The sequence below is a fragment of the Meleagris gallopavo genome, chromosome 14 (genome assembly GCF_905368555.1).
Source record: "Meleagris gallopavo chromosome 14, MGAL_WU_HG_1.1, whole genome shotgun sequence".
NCBI classification, from domain to species: domain Eukaryota; kingdom Metazoa; phylum Chordata; class Aves; order Galliformes; family Phasianidae; genus Meleagris; species Meleagris gallopavo.
This window is the reverse complement of record NC_139417.1, coordinates 17,220,681-17,235,782: the sequence shown is the minus strand read 5'-3', so window position 1 is coordinate 17,235,782 and position 15,102 is coordinate 17,220,681. Positions and strand designations below refer to the sequence as shown.

Below are 15,102 nucleotides of genomic sequence, written 5' to 3'. Positions count from 1 at the left end.
TGTAGGGGGGAAATAGCAAAATATTGTTCTTCTCCAGCATGCTTTGGAGAAGTGCTTGGTTTATTTACTCGTGTCCCACCTGAAACAACCCACAGATTCATTTAAATAAATAAGCTTGCACTGCACGGTAGGTTTTTATGTGTGTAGAGCAAGATAGAGAAAGTAATGGAAATTCTCCCTTGTGCAGGGCAGATTAGTTGATGCTTAGGCAATTTTTACCAACCTCCCCACCTGGTTTTACTGTTTACCCTGTGAAGTTGGTTTGAGCTGAAAGAGTCTGGGTCTCTCCTGATCCAGGGCACTTATTCCTTGGTTTTAGGCACTTTATAATCTTCTAGGTCACACGTGGCTTAAAATGTGTCATAGTAATTCTCTAATCGGTCACTTGGAAGCTGAAAGTACCTTCATATCCTTGAATTTGATACCAACTTAGAAATAGCTGCTCTTTCTCAGAGGTAACTGAAGGCACATTACAATCTGGTTTAATAGGTTTTATGATCAATCAACATAAAGGCACATACCTGTCCTATTAATAATGCGATAGGATTATTGAGCTATGACTAGCTTACACACAAATATTCACCGCTTACACATTCATGAAATGAGAAAAATCTTAATTAGCTTTGATGCTCCTGGATTGCCGAGTAAAGGATAGTTTTACCAAGGCCTGATTGAATTGATTGTTGTGACCCCATGCTCTGCACTGTGTTTCCACAACAGAATTGATCTTTTTCCCAGATGAAGACATACACCATTCTGAACCACATTTGAGGGTGTTTCCAACTAAGCTTGGTGAGGTCAGTAAATAATGAAACTGGCCCGCTGGAAATTTTTTTTCTCCAGCACCACACGGCTTATTGTCACTGTAATATTATTTCTCTGACTTCAGAAAGCCCCTTTTCATTTGCAGCACTTCACTAACAGTATCAATTGTCCATTATCTCTTCTAATTTTCTTTGGACTATTATAAGAAGCATAAGCAAAAGTGTTAGGATACTGGAGCACTGAGGGATAAAAGAAGAAAAAGAGCAGGTCAAGATTACATTGGGTCATTGCAACTTTCAGCAATATTTCTTTCAAGAAATTTGAAGGTCTAAGAGTCAATTGTTAAAAATAAGGCAGAAGAAAACCTGCTAATATCTATTCAGAAATCAATAGAAATATCCAGTTTGACATGAACTTTTATAGAAACTTCTACGGAAAATGCTTACTTTATGACATGACAGGCATCTTTATTACATAGGTTAAATGAGGCAACAAGGGAAAATAATATTGCTAGCATATTGGAACATAGCAAGAGAACCGAAGAGCAAATATGTGTCCAAGCACAAAGATAAGAAAGTAAAAACAACCAAACAACCAAAAAAACCTAAACCCTATTGGAATTGATTTTTACAGTGCAAAACTGATGTTTGGAGAAAGGAGCATTCTTGGTGATCAAAAGGCATCATTTATCTCACTAATGTTTCCAAGAACTTTGAAAGAAATAGAAATAACATTTGTGAAATTATTACAGGTTGTGAGTAAAGCAATTTTGCTTCAGTCTGCTTTACCTTGGCTAACCACAGCAGGAGATTCCTTATAACCCTAGCTGATTATGAATACAAATCATCAGGTTTATATACACATGGTTAAAAATTCATTTTTGATAGCAATGAATGGGGGCGGTGAAAAATTGTAAATCAAAATACATACTTGAACAGTGTCCTGTTGTGTCATGATAAAGGGGTAGAAACGTGTGAATGACAGTTGTGGGAATTATTTCTTTTTCTTGTTTCCTGTCTTTCAGAATTTAAACTAATAGGTGGGTGTTCCATGAGAAGACAGGCAGTGATTGGAATTTTATTGGTCACATGTAGCAAACAAGTAAGATATAGGCATCTTTATAAATCAAATCTACAGCTAGAGCACAGACAGATTAACAGGTGGTGAAACAACAGATGACACGTACAATGCTAGTGGTAAAGAAATATGGCCAGGTTGAATAGTTTGGATTAATTATAATTAATAATAATTAATTATAATTAATAATAATGTGTATTAATTCAACATAAAACACTTTTTTTAAATAGATGGCTTTTAAAATACTAAGGAATGATTTTGCTCTGCCCACATTGCCTGCTGGCCCTTGGGACTAGAAATTAATCCAGAACTGTTGTTGGGGTAATGAGCACTAAAGCTGAGCAGTTGCTCAAATTCACTTTGCACCGATTTGAAATGGTTCTTCTGCTCAACTTCTCAGGCAGTGGCTGAAATCAGTGACCGCTGAGGGTCAGTTAGAGTTGTCCTGACCACTCAATATTTCCACAGTTCTTGATGCTACTAGATGAGAAGTTACACTGATGAGAACATTACACTATTGCAAAGCCAAGATTCATTGTCTTGCAGAGGTTCTCACTGCCTAGGTGGAGACAGGGGGAAGGGTATTGCTGGATCCCTCGTGGATGAGGCCAAAAACAAATGTTAGCCTTGAAGTAAATTAAAGGCAGGTAAACAGAGCAGCAGAAATATCAGTCATAATAATGAAGGTGGAAGTAGATGGATTTTCCAGATTGGTAACCTTCATCAAACAAATGCAGGATGAGATCATTTGAACACAGCCTGGAAGAATTATGGAATGAAAAATAAGTTGAGTAAATCAACAAGCGTGTCAAGTGATACTCTGCTGCGAAGATGGAGGTTTCTTTTTTAATCTACTGAAAAGGCACATTCTATTCTCACAGGAATGAAGCTATAAGGACTCATTGCCAAGAAATGCTAGTGGATACACACCTTCAACCCCCTCTCGCAGAGAACTGTTGATGGGCTTACGTGGCTGAGGTATTTATGAAGGAACTTTTTGTACAAGGTATGAGTGTATGTGCACTGTTGCATTTAGTGTTAAAATAATTGCCTGAGGTGCAGAACAGACAAAAATCAGAAATGTGAGGAATGAAATAAATGAAACTTGTCAGGTCTGTACCCTTTTTATACTTTTAGATAGTCAGAATTCTCCTTCTGTGGGAAACTCACTTGCCTGTTCCCCAGGCTGTTAGCAGGAAGGATTGATTTGGGGCCTTAACCTATGCAGTTCCAGCTGGGACATTCAGATGGTGCAGACAGTACATGAATGGTTGTTGCAAATAATAATATTCCATCACTGATAGTACTACGTAATAGTATGAAAAAAGAAGAGTTGTGATTTATACTGTGTCATGCCAGTGTAAAAGAGAAAGATCTACTGAAGCATCTGCTTGTTTCTCCTGAGAACAGCACAGTCAGCTCAAGATTGTGCCCCAAGGTGTGTTTTGACCAAGGGAAAATAAAATAGTCGTATAGACAGGTGGGTACCTCTTATCCCAGTAATGACAGCAGCATGACCATACCAGACGGGCTGTTAATCTTTCTAGACTTGTATATCTTTATCTACCTCACATGCTCAAATTTTGCCCCTTAGGTTTTGAAGCCTGTTCTGACTTCTACACAATTTAAATTTTCAATTTAGATATCACTAATATTTTTAAAATATTGTTTATCTGCTGCCTAGATTCTAGATGTCTTCCAAAATATCTGCACCATCTGTCACAGTCTAAGAATTACCATTCTAATTATCACTAATAAAGGGATGAAGTCATTTGTTACAAAATTTATGCATAGCACCAGTCACCCATTCACCCAGTATACAATTGAATCTACACTGGGAGATTCTGGATAACTCGTGTGTCAAAGAATGGGTTAATTGTGTGCACAGAGGGCTAAGAGGAGTGTATTGGAATTGTGTAGATAGTTTGAAAAGGTGGGTATGAATGACCATATGTGAGATAGAGCAAGGATAGGCTTTTTAATGGGTGATGGCAAAAGGAGGTTGTTTTGAAGCATAGTGTGGGATGAGGGAGATAGGTACTTATTCCAACAGTGGATTTCACAATAGCTACATTTAGTTTGTGTTTTCCAAGAGTAAGGGTGCAAGGAATGATTTGGTGCTCTGTGGTAAGTGTGGTTATGGTGACTACAGGCTAAAGCACACACACTGGGAAAGGAAAGCAGCTGCTTTCTAAGCCCTACTCCAATAAGTTTATGGAGACTTTATGGGAAACATCATCAGCTGTGACGCAGGCTCATCCGTTCAGCCAACCAAGCAGACAATAACTCTGGGGTTTGGAGACATCTGAGTTGAGGTTTTGAGGACATTCCTTTTAGCATCTGAACCAAAATCACAGCTACAGAGTTCAGAATACTCTAGTGAGTCTAGCACACAAGACCTAAACAATACTGTACAATCAATAAGTATACAAAGGTTAGGGTAAGTAGGATTATTGTGGTAGAAAGATAAGAAATGAAAAATGCTCACCGATGTTGTAGGCTGGCAATACTCTCCACGAGGGGTGATCTCCAGAAAGAGATCCTTGCTCAATGGCAGTCAGCACTTCAATGGATCTAGGAAAGGTTCTACCCCTTCCGGTAGCACAGATGAATTGCCTTCACCTGTGCTCCCAGGGCTGACTCATTCCTTGCCTCAGGTGCTCAATCAGAGGTTCAGGCCATGATCAACAGTTCCCATACAAATATAAAACCTTTGTTCTGATGCAAACATCATATGACAAAAAAAAAAACAAACTATAACAAAAACTGCTTTTAGAACATCTAACTAGGTTAAATGCCATTGTTATCTTAAGTAAGGCTAAAAACTATAGGCATATATTTTCCACAATCTGCTGATTGTTAATTAATATCCAGGATAACAAAAGAAACCCACTGTATCACTCAGATTTAATGATCTTGTGCTGGAAAGTGTTCCGAATTGTCCTTCTTTGAAATACTTAGCTCACCAGAAAATTCCCCATAAGTCTTTTAGTTTCTTCTCTACTGAAGGGTACTCTGAAATCTTCACCTTTTCCTTTCAGATGTTTATACAGAAGATGACCACTGAACATGAGCATGAACAACTTATACTTTTCCTTGAGCTTGAGGTTCATAATGCTGTTTGGACATTATAAGCCCTTAAGTACTGTAACAAAGTGAACATTCAGCTCCAGAAATTTAAAATCCAGGCAAAGTGAACTTGCTGATTAACTCTGTGAATGAAATTCGTAGTTTAGTAGAGTCTCTGATGACAGCAAATGAAAATCTGTCTTAAACTGTAGTAAAGCCTGCAGGAAATACAAGGCACCTGCTGAGAAATCAGCTTTCTCTTTAGCTATTACGTTTAATCTCTTTGACTCTTGTCTAGTTCTTCTAGGGTAGTGGGAACATAGGTATGGATTTTACAGTGCTGTCATCACCACTGAAATGCTCATATTAATCTAGATTTGTATGCTATATGGCTGTTGGCAATGAGGACAGTTAACATTCCAGTATCAATTTCCCTTCAAGGATACTGAAGAGCATTGGAAACATTAAGCTTTGAGGCTGGTAATTTACTAATGAGAACACTGATTCAAAGAGAAATTAGAACCTTAATCTCTCACCCATTGAAGCCAATAGAAATCATTTTGCGATTTCCTTGGGCAGACTCTGTGTAGCTTGTAAAAGGTCACAGAAGAAATCACAGAAAAATTAGACTGAAGTCCAATAACTTTTTGCTTACCCAGTAGGAGAGCAGCTGCCCCTTGTGCTGCGTCTGTATCCTTTCCATCTGAATCCCTTTTCCTTAGTGCAGTTGAAAAATATTCCAATAAACCTCGATTTGCTGGGATCTCATTCCCGTGTCACCACCAGCTGTGTGCTGTAGCAGAGGAGATGTAGAACAACATTATAATAGCTTTGGAGCTCTATTCTTTTTCATTCAGGCTGAACACAAGTGTCTCTTCCTTGGCACCCTGTGGTGGAGGCTGATGCTCTAAGCAGATTTTGGAAGCAAAGATCTCTTGGGCAAGTTTCCTACAGAAGCATAAAGCTGGTCTCACCAAAGTGAAGAACCAGAGCCTTGCCACTTGTTTACATGCTCACAGTGACATGAAGTCCTTTAGTACAACTCAAGGCGATGCCCGATTTCATAGAAATGACATTTCCAAATTCTTTGAAGCAGTTAAACTTTAACAAAAAGCTGTACTGCACTGCTGAGACCTTTCACTGAACTAAAGCATCCGGTTTTCAGAGTGACATGGTGACATTGAGGAAATCACAATTAAGTTCTTCAAACGTGTTATTTTATAGGTAGTATCCTCCAAGGCCTGATCCAAAGCACTCTGTACTCAGTAGGAACCATTTCACCTCGGGGCTCACTCAATGTTTTCCAGCATGCTCTGTCTCTGGTAATATTTCAAGCAGTTTATTACAGAATTTCATAATGCAATATGCATTGCTCGTGTGGCTAGAAACCTTTATATCAACAGTCTAGATAAATGCCTGCACTGCTATCATAATATACTTCAACAGAGGTAAGAAATATAGTGATGTGTTTACAAATTTGATCCATTCAGGGCCCTGGGCTGTAGTAACTTATATATAGGAGCATTTATGCACAAAACCGCTGGAGCATACGTGTGATTATTTATCAAGATGCTCTGTGTATGGTGTTGGTATTATGCGTTGGCACCTACTTGCTATAACAGGAATAAACGCTTCGTGAAAGAACACAAAGGACACCAGAAAGGTATATCACAAACATATTTTTATACTGAACCCACAGAGTATTTATGCTGTAGGTTCCACATAAAGTGTGTGTGAGCTACCAAGTACAGCCCTCCCAAAACTGGATAAGCAGTACAGTTTTATAATGATGGTATAACTGAAAGAGCCTTTGTTGACTTAAAGTACAAACCTTATGTTTTCTAATGTTCCTTCAACTTGCTTATCACATAAAGGTCATTCCACAGCACAATAGAGGGAATAGATGTATATCTACGATACGCACAGCAGATTTAAGCATTTGTACTCATCTGGGTTTAGCCAACTATGGTGTGCAGTGAGTGGCAAATGTATTTTTCTGTTGTGCCGTATAAAGCATTATTTCAGATGTTTGAAATAATGCATGTAGTTAAAGGTTATGGCAGAATAACGTTAAAGGAATTCACTGTTTCTTGGCCTGATGGTAGTATGGATGATAAAAAGGAGATGGTTATTACAGCCTTGAAGCATTACAGTTATTTTTCTATGATAATCGTCCTTAAATTTTGTTATAGCCCTAATGTATTGCCTGAAAGTTAAAATTCAATTCACAGGTCTGTGATCACTTATTGTCTAGAATGTAATTTCTAAAAGAAAATGAGTAGTGATCTTGAGGATAAATCTTGGTTTCTTTAAACTTTTTCTATTTTTTTTTTTCTTAAGTGGAGGTTTATACTTCAGAGAATGAATCAATCCAGGACCGACACTTCTAGATTGAAATATGCCAAGATGAATATCTCTTCCACTTCATAGTGTTATCACTCTTTGTTACCAACTTATTATGGACTACAGGTAGCAAGTGCTTCTGGACTTGCAGCAATACACCAAAGCTGTCAAGTGACCAGGAGCTTCCAAACAGACCCTGCATGATTTGAGAAGCCCATTGGATTGTTTTGGTTCTACTTGTGAGATATTTTGAAATATTAGTGTCCATTAGCGCAGTATTAGCACTTCACTGTCCTTAATGCTGTTTAATCCATCAGTTTTAGAGTCCCAAACCAAGGACTCCCTGCCAGTAGTCACTGCTACTGATGCAGTGAGCATTGTCAGATTGCAACCTTGGCCATAACAAGGTCATGTAATAAAGCACATGACAGGGGAAAGACTGTAATAATAATTATTTCCATTGTGTATAATAAATAATATAACATTATATTAGTTGTAAGCATTAGAAGAGCCGTGAAAGTCAAGGCAGTTTTTTTGTGTTTCTGATTTTTTTCTGTCTGTTTACAGAAATAAAATTAAGAAAAAAGGAAATGAATGGGAAGAATGTCCCAGCTAAAGCAGAGCTGGTTCCAGACAAGCTGACAAAGAAATGAGATGGTGTCTCAACTATGACAATGCAGAATAGAAACTTAATATTTGTTCTGCAGTTTGTGTTCTGTGTTACTTTAAGGGACTGGGAAATATTTGATTAAAAAAGGACTCCTGTTCCCAGGGTGCATCACTCATTGCAGATTTCCCTTTGTAACTAGGGTTACTCAAAGTCATTTCTTCCACCAAAATCTGTCTGATATTTCTGTCTTTCTGGAGATTCACACATGCGATTGGAAATCAAACATTCAAGGCAGTTAAGTATTAAACCTGACAGTTTTATGTGTCTAGTACAATAATTGATTCCATGTTATGCTAACCTACTCCACAGGTTAAAGCAGTGAGGGACAGCTCCATCTCATACAGGAGTCCCTGAATTATTATTTTTAAGGTATTTAAAAGCACCGAGGCAATTATTCACATTTCTGTTTTCTTTTATAAGCACTTACATGGTTGAAGAATAGAATACAGGGAGCACTTGCAGTGTCTGAAGGAGAAACTCAACCCTGAAGTTTCCTCTGAAAAAAGAGAACATAGTAAAATAGTAGTAAAATATTTAAAGTAAGGTGGTGATTGTTGTTGTTGTTGTTGTTGTTGTTGTTGTTGTTGTTTTTGAAGGAGCTTATCTGTCCATTCTTTCTCTCTCTGTGCTGCTCTGTTTATTACCTGCTTGTGAGTTGTCAGAGGAGCTCCTTCCCACCTCTTCCAGCTGGGGAGTGCTGGGTGCTGGCACAGGCTGAGCAATTTCTGGCATTTCAGAGTTTATAAACAAAGCAAATGAATGCTCTTTTGAATGCTCTCCTACCAAAAATACATCACTATAATGTCAGTGATGACAAACTGTGGATTCACCCACTCTCTTTTTGATGGGAAGTTTCCAAGAAGAGCTGCTACTTCCGCAGCATGATGGTAGAAACCTGCAGGTCAGGAGGACTCTCTGAACTGCCCTCTGTCCTCCCAGGTGTTTCCATTTCACCTGAATGTGTGTTACACCTGAAAAGAGAGGCTGCTTTTGCAGGCAGCTGCTCGAGGCACCCAATTAATATAGGAACACCCAGATTCACACCCTGCTCTCACTCACCAACCGTTTATGCTGAGCCAAGTGGAAAACCATTAACTCAAGATAAATGCATGAGACAATGTCTTTTTATCTACTGTTATCAGTAATTGCTGTGACCCAGTGCCTGTTGAAGTAACAGAATTTCTGCTTCAATAAGGACCAAATCAGGCTGTACATGGTCAGAGACCACTTCTTTTTGCAGGTAGTTTTCAGTGTATATTTATGGTGAGAAATGAGTGCCGCTTTCTTTTTGCACATTAGAAGTGCTGGGCTGAAGAAAATGGGTATAACTTTTCTTTTAATTCTATAATCTTATTACCCTGGCTCCAATAAAAACTGATAATGAAATCTGAGGATATTGAGAACTTGGATTTTTTCCATTAAGTTTAACTTTGTATTTTTATCAAGCAATGTGGTACTTACTAGAGTCCAACTCTTTTTAAGACTATCCAGGGAAACATAAACCCTTGCAGCAAGCCATTTTCTGTCAAAATTACATCTGACCTGCATATTTTTGCAATTCTCCGATGCATTATACAGTCAGATCAGGTTGTTCCTTGACCAGTTGTTCACCCCTATCAATTGCATTAGCATTTAACCTGTCAGTTTAAATTACAAAGGTAACAAAGGTTTAGGAAGGTTACAATAGATCCAATCTTATATAGAAGTGTAGAAGAATAATCTTAAATCATCCTTCAATGCAAGTGTTATTTTTTCTCCTGACATACATATACTCACCTTCTAGAAACATCACTGTAACTGTGAGCAGCTTTTTATGGTGGAGGAGTACATGACATTAGCAAAGCCTGTGAAATAAGAGAAGTACCAGCAGTAAGACAAACATGTAGATTTTGTTTGATCTTAGATTGCATCACCTTTTCTCATTTTCTCTTCTGTTCTTCATCCTTTTCTAGTCTTAAATTTCCTCTGCTCTCTCCAGGGATTTTATTCCTCATTGTGCCTGATTACTAATTTAGGCCCTATTCTGTAGTCTCATAAGCACCTCGTCAGGGGCTGGAGTCCATCAAATGCTGCTAAATCTTGATCCTTTAGACCTGAGGGTACCATGGCTGTTAGAACCCAGCCTCTCCTTGAACTGTAGTCATCCTCTGCTGCACTCCTACAGCCCCGCTGTGTCAGTTTGTCTTTGTGTGGCTTCACTAATGTAGGTATTCCTGTAGGGTTGTTCCAAGGCATAAGGAACTTGTGCAAAATGCCCCCTTCCAGCCCTGCACTCAGAGCATCAGGAGAGCAGAACAGGAAACCACAGGGTGTGCCTATGAACAGTAATGTTGGGAGTGCCACTGTACGTGTTCTGAATACAAAACATGATGTAATTCCCACTGCAACTACCCTGCCAAGCTCTCTGTACCCCTCCCAAGATCAACACAGGCACTCCATAGCCTTTCACAAGGCTAAACCAGCATATGTTGAGCCCCAAATGCCACTGACTCATGCAACAGGAAAAAAAAAAAAAAAAAATAAAGCAACCAAAAAAGCAAAATCCTAATTCTGTTAACCTATAGATGCCATGATATTTCCTTCATATTTTGCTCCCTTTCTTACTAAAGGTGAAACAAATAGATTCTGCCAATAATATTCATATGCACGAAGCTCACATCAAAGTCATTCTCTTTTGTCTGCGCGGAAACTGCATCATTAAGATAATAACAAAGCAATACCAAAAGTAAAGCCAGATTGTGGCTGTTGCTGAGTGCATGCTCTTAGCTGTGTATTTCTTCTAATATCTGTAGATATTTGAAACACAATAGAAAAATACTGTTCCCAGTGTCCAGAATGCGTGGCAAAAAGTGCTGTAAAAATAGCAGTGCCTGCTTGTGTATTAAGTTCAGCAGTAGGCAAATGCTAAAAGCAATGTTGTTGGAAAAATAGTTTGGGTGTATATCTTTGTATGCTTGCACAAACACCAACTTCACTGCATGCTGCATTAGCTGTGCCGTGATGAATGCTGTTTAATAAGCAGAAGAGAGGAGGTGGCTGCGTTTGGGCAGTGCTGCAGTCAGGATGTGTGGGTCCCACCACCCCCAGCTGCCCCATGGCATACAGAAGGATATGAGGCTCCCAGCATGGCATCTGAGAGCTGTAACCATCCAGAAATGGATATATGTAAATGCATAACTGATTTAAGAACATCATGAAAATCTATTGAGTATTCAGATAGATAGAAAATAGAACTCAGTGCCTCCATGCCAGTCAGCATGAATTTCCAGTGAGCCATTAGAGCCATACAGGCATCAAAAAGAAAGTCTTCACTGTGAGAAGAACGACTCAAACCCTGTTGATGTCATCCACAGTGCTGAGCAAAGACAGGTGGATTGCTGTACTGATCCATGCCAGGTTTTATTAAACAGCACATTGGGAATTGTCAAACTTCTGAAGGCTGCCACAATATCGATGCACTCAGAGGGCTCTTAGGGCCTCCTCCCATTGACTCTCTCTGTTCTCAGTGCCTATGGAATAATATTAAGGAGCGACACAAAAGGTGAAGTCATTTCCATTTTCAGTGCAATGTTCACTACTTCGCTAACACAACTGTGGGCTCTGTTCTTCCTTACAGAGGCAGGCAGAGCTTGGATTTTGGTAGTTTTTGGCCCCAGCTCACCTGCTGTTTGTATCTTCAGCCTCTCTTACCTGGCCAGCTGGGGCTGCTCCTCCTGAGGAGGTTCCTCCACCAAGCCCATCCTTCACTGAAGTCCGCAGTGAGAGCAGTGGGGGGATCAGGCTGGGGAGCTGACTGACTCAGCACACAGATATCAGAATGGATTTCCCGGTGCTAAACACACCAGGAAAAAAAAAACAACAGGTTTCAACCGAAAGTCCTGCTTTATAATTCCACCTCCAATGAATTTCTTCAGTAGATACATCTGAGAAGTATCTTTTTCATTTTTCATGACTTTTTTTTTCCTTCTGAAAGAGCAGAACATTAAGGCTATTGAAAGTGGACTGGCTCCAGATTTATTTTTTGTTGCTTTGCTTTTATTTCCTCTTTCCCAAAAGAAGCAGTCTTCATTGTGGAACAAAAGATCTACTGCCCTCAAGTGTCCTCAGGGGCACAGCTGGGACCTAAAGTTCAATCCAGGAGACAAAGACATGAACAAAGAACAGAAAACCACAGCCCTTCAGTTGGCACCAGTGCTCACATCTCTGCAGCCAAACCTGGAGTTAATTATGCTTTGGTCCTAATCCATGTCTGCCCCCCATGAAAAAATGAAAATTAAATAAGAGGCTTTTCCATGGATTCATATATTGAATTTTCTGGGGCACAGATGAAGATATTTATGGGGAAATGATGAATACAGCAAATCACAGCAAATCACATCACTGGGTGTCCAACTGCCACATTGGTCCTCACAGCACAGAACAAAATTTTATCTGGCAAATAGCAAAACCATTCTATCCCCAGTGCAATGGAGAGCCTTGAAAGAGTTTTGAATGTATGAGGGACACAAATCCACGTGGAAATGTAAAAAGCAGAGTGAGAGAAAAAACAATGTGAAGACAACTTCATTTCAGCAAAAAAAAAAAAAAAAAAGAAGATTCGGAACAGCGAAAATATTTTTGAAATGAAACACCAATTCTGAAGGAAATGTTTTGAAAAATTAATTTTCAGCTCCAAAATGAGCATTATAAACAACTTTTTTAAAATTACAAATGTGTTACGTAGCCATTGCTGTCATGTTTCCTATTCCAGATGCGTTCTCAATATAAATGAAATTAGGCCATGTATTCAATGCGGCGCACATGCTCTATTTATGGTTTGCAATCAAGCTGTGGAATTCAGTGCCCCTCTCTATCATGAAGTCAGACTCCGAGGCTAAAATGACTTCATATCCTTAAATTTTGTCCCCACCATATATTCCTGCTTTGGAGAGCGAACGCCTGAGCTGAAGGCTCCAAAGTAATTTGTTTGGAGTGCTGACCTTCCTTTGAGGTATTACCACAGTTTGTCACTCTCCTGTTCATGATAGTGGATGAAACTTACTTACCAGTCCTCGTTGCCCGTGCTATCAAATTGCTTAACTTACATATTTAAAATGGAAAATGATTTTCTGTTTTATCAGTCTGGAGTAATTCAGAGATAGGAGCTCTGTAGTACCTGGGAGCGCCCTGGTGCAGTCCTGCTGTGTTAATGTAGAGCAGGGAGTGCCACCTGGGTTCACTACATTCAATCCCTGATTAAAAACAGGAACAGAAAGAGAGATGAAGAGGTGCCCTTCAGGCTGCAGACCCAACAGCACTCCCTTAAAGTGCCCACGTCCAGGCCCAGAAAGCCAGGAAGCAGTGATGCCAAATGCCTACTTCCATTTTTTGAAGTTTTTACTGAGCTAAATACCCTTTATATTTACTGTTTAAAGCAGTAGCTACTTTGAGTTTTTCTTAACTATGACCTTTCCATTTACTGGGTCAAGGATATAACCTGACCATGGTGTTGGAAGTCAAGTATTCCTGACACTTTACGTTTTATTTCTTCTAGGTGCAGCTCTAGCCCTCAGCTGCTCATCCATACCTTGGAGAATTATTGATTCTTATGTTTTGCTAAAGAAAATACATAATCACATCTTCTCCCCAAACTGCAAGGATATATATATATATCTTTCAACCCATCCATTTGTTCCTACAACAAATACAGTGTGCTGCTCAGCCTAACCTAAATGCAACCACCCTGCTAAAAACATAATCTTCAGAACAATTATAGTCACAAAGTCTCAGGCAGTTTTCCTGCAGAGTACAGCAGTATTCTGTATAGGAAAGTACAGACAAGGAAAAACAATAGCTCAATTACTTCATCTATTATTAACATTGTGGCTCTACTGAGAAATATAATGACAGGATCACAATGAGATGCTGACATACATGTCACAATAATACTGTCATAGCAGGTGCGTGTACCAAATGTAATTTCTGAGCAATCTCTGCTACACAAAGTGAGGGTAGTCCTGTTGGTAGCACCTCTGCCATTAGCTAAGTGTGTCTAATTCGGATGTACTTATCCAGGATGAAGGAGAAGAGACAAGTTTGGAGAAGTGGCTTCTGCTTCTGAACACCCTCTGTCTGTCAGTGCCTATTGATACATCTGTACAGTTCTCTATTGATAGCCATCTAGCTGCAGATTTTTAAGATGTGTTTAGATACCACGAGGCACTAAGTTTTAAAGGCACGTATCTCTCTGCACTTACAGAACATCACCCTGAAAACTATTCCCCTTGGTCCGTCAGACCCAGGGCTCTCTGGTGCTTGATGGCATTGATTTCTGTGTAATGCATTGTCACCTCAGAGAGCAGATGCTTCACTCTCCTCTGAAAGGTAAATTACGAAGGAGCGAAGGAGAAACAGAGGAAAACTTGTGAGAAGGGGTGGAGGAGGTGAGGCAATAACTTCAGCAAAGGTGAAGCTGTTCTCTTGAATCTGGTTCTCTCAGGCAGAACTGAAGTAGATAAAACACACGTTGGCATCTTAACGCTTAGATTTTCTTTCTTCCCTTTATCATAAAATGAAGGAAAATATTTCCTCGCCCATCTTAGTTCTCCCCATCAGACAGCAGATCTGTAAAGCTATGCCAAAAAAGAAGAATATTCCCAAAGCAATAGAAATTCTTGAAGTTTGCTTGATAAACTATTTCTTCATTTCTGTATTCAAACAAAGCACATGTATTTTCATGCACTGTTGAACAGAGAAATATCGTGAATTTCTGTAGAAAGCTGCTATCTTTTACTTGGAGAAGTCATTCGCTAGGCTTCTCAAAGCACAGTAAAACACTCTGCTATCCTTCCTGCACCCTGCTGAATGTAAGTGCAAATAATTTTTTATAATGTTATTAATTGGATAGTTTCAGATTTTACTTAAAGTAATTCAAGTGTTTTCTCTGTGTTTTTCAAACTAACCTGACAGGAACCTGATATTAAAGTAATGTCAATCTCAAGGAAAGCCATCGTTAGACGTGCATTAATATCAGTTCATTGCGAAAATGTGCAGTTCAGAGGACTGAGACAAAGAGGAGATGCTCTGCAGAGGAAAGTGGGACCACAGAAGGGCTGGTGTGAGCTGTGCCTGGGTCCAGAAAGCCCCTGAGCCTCTGTGAAGGAGGCTGGTAAGTCAAGAAACATCTAAGTTTGATAATT

The 15,102-nt window shown here is 39.3% G+C and overlaps 1 long non-coding RNA gene across 1 annotated transcript; it reads right to left on the bottom strand.

The window, feature by feature from the left end:
- Positions 1 to 3,245: 3,245 nt before the first annotated feature.
- On the bottom strand, positions 3,246 to 11,902 carry LOC146543438 (uncharacterized). Its single transcript, XR_014886411.1, has 3 exons — positions 9,701 to 11,902; positions 8,352 to 8,420; positions 3,246 to 5,704 (listed from the first exon to the last, which is right to left on the bottom strand). It is a non-coding gene; the product is annotated as an uncharacterized LOC146543438 (long non-coding RNA).
- Positions 11,903 to 15,102: the final 3,200 nt, after the last annotated feature.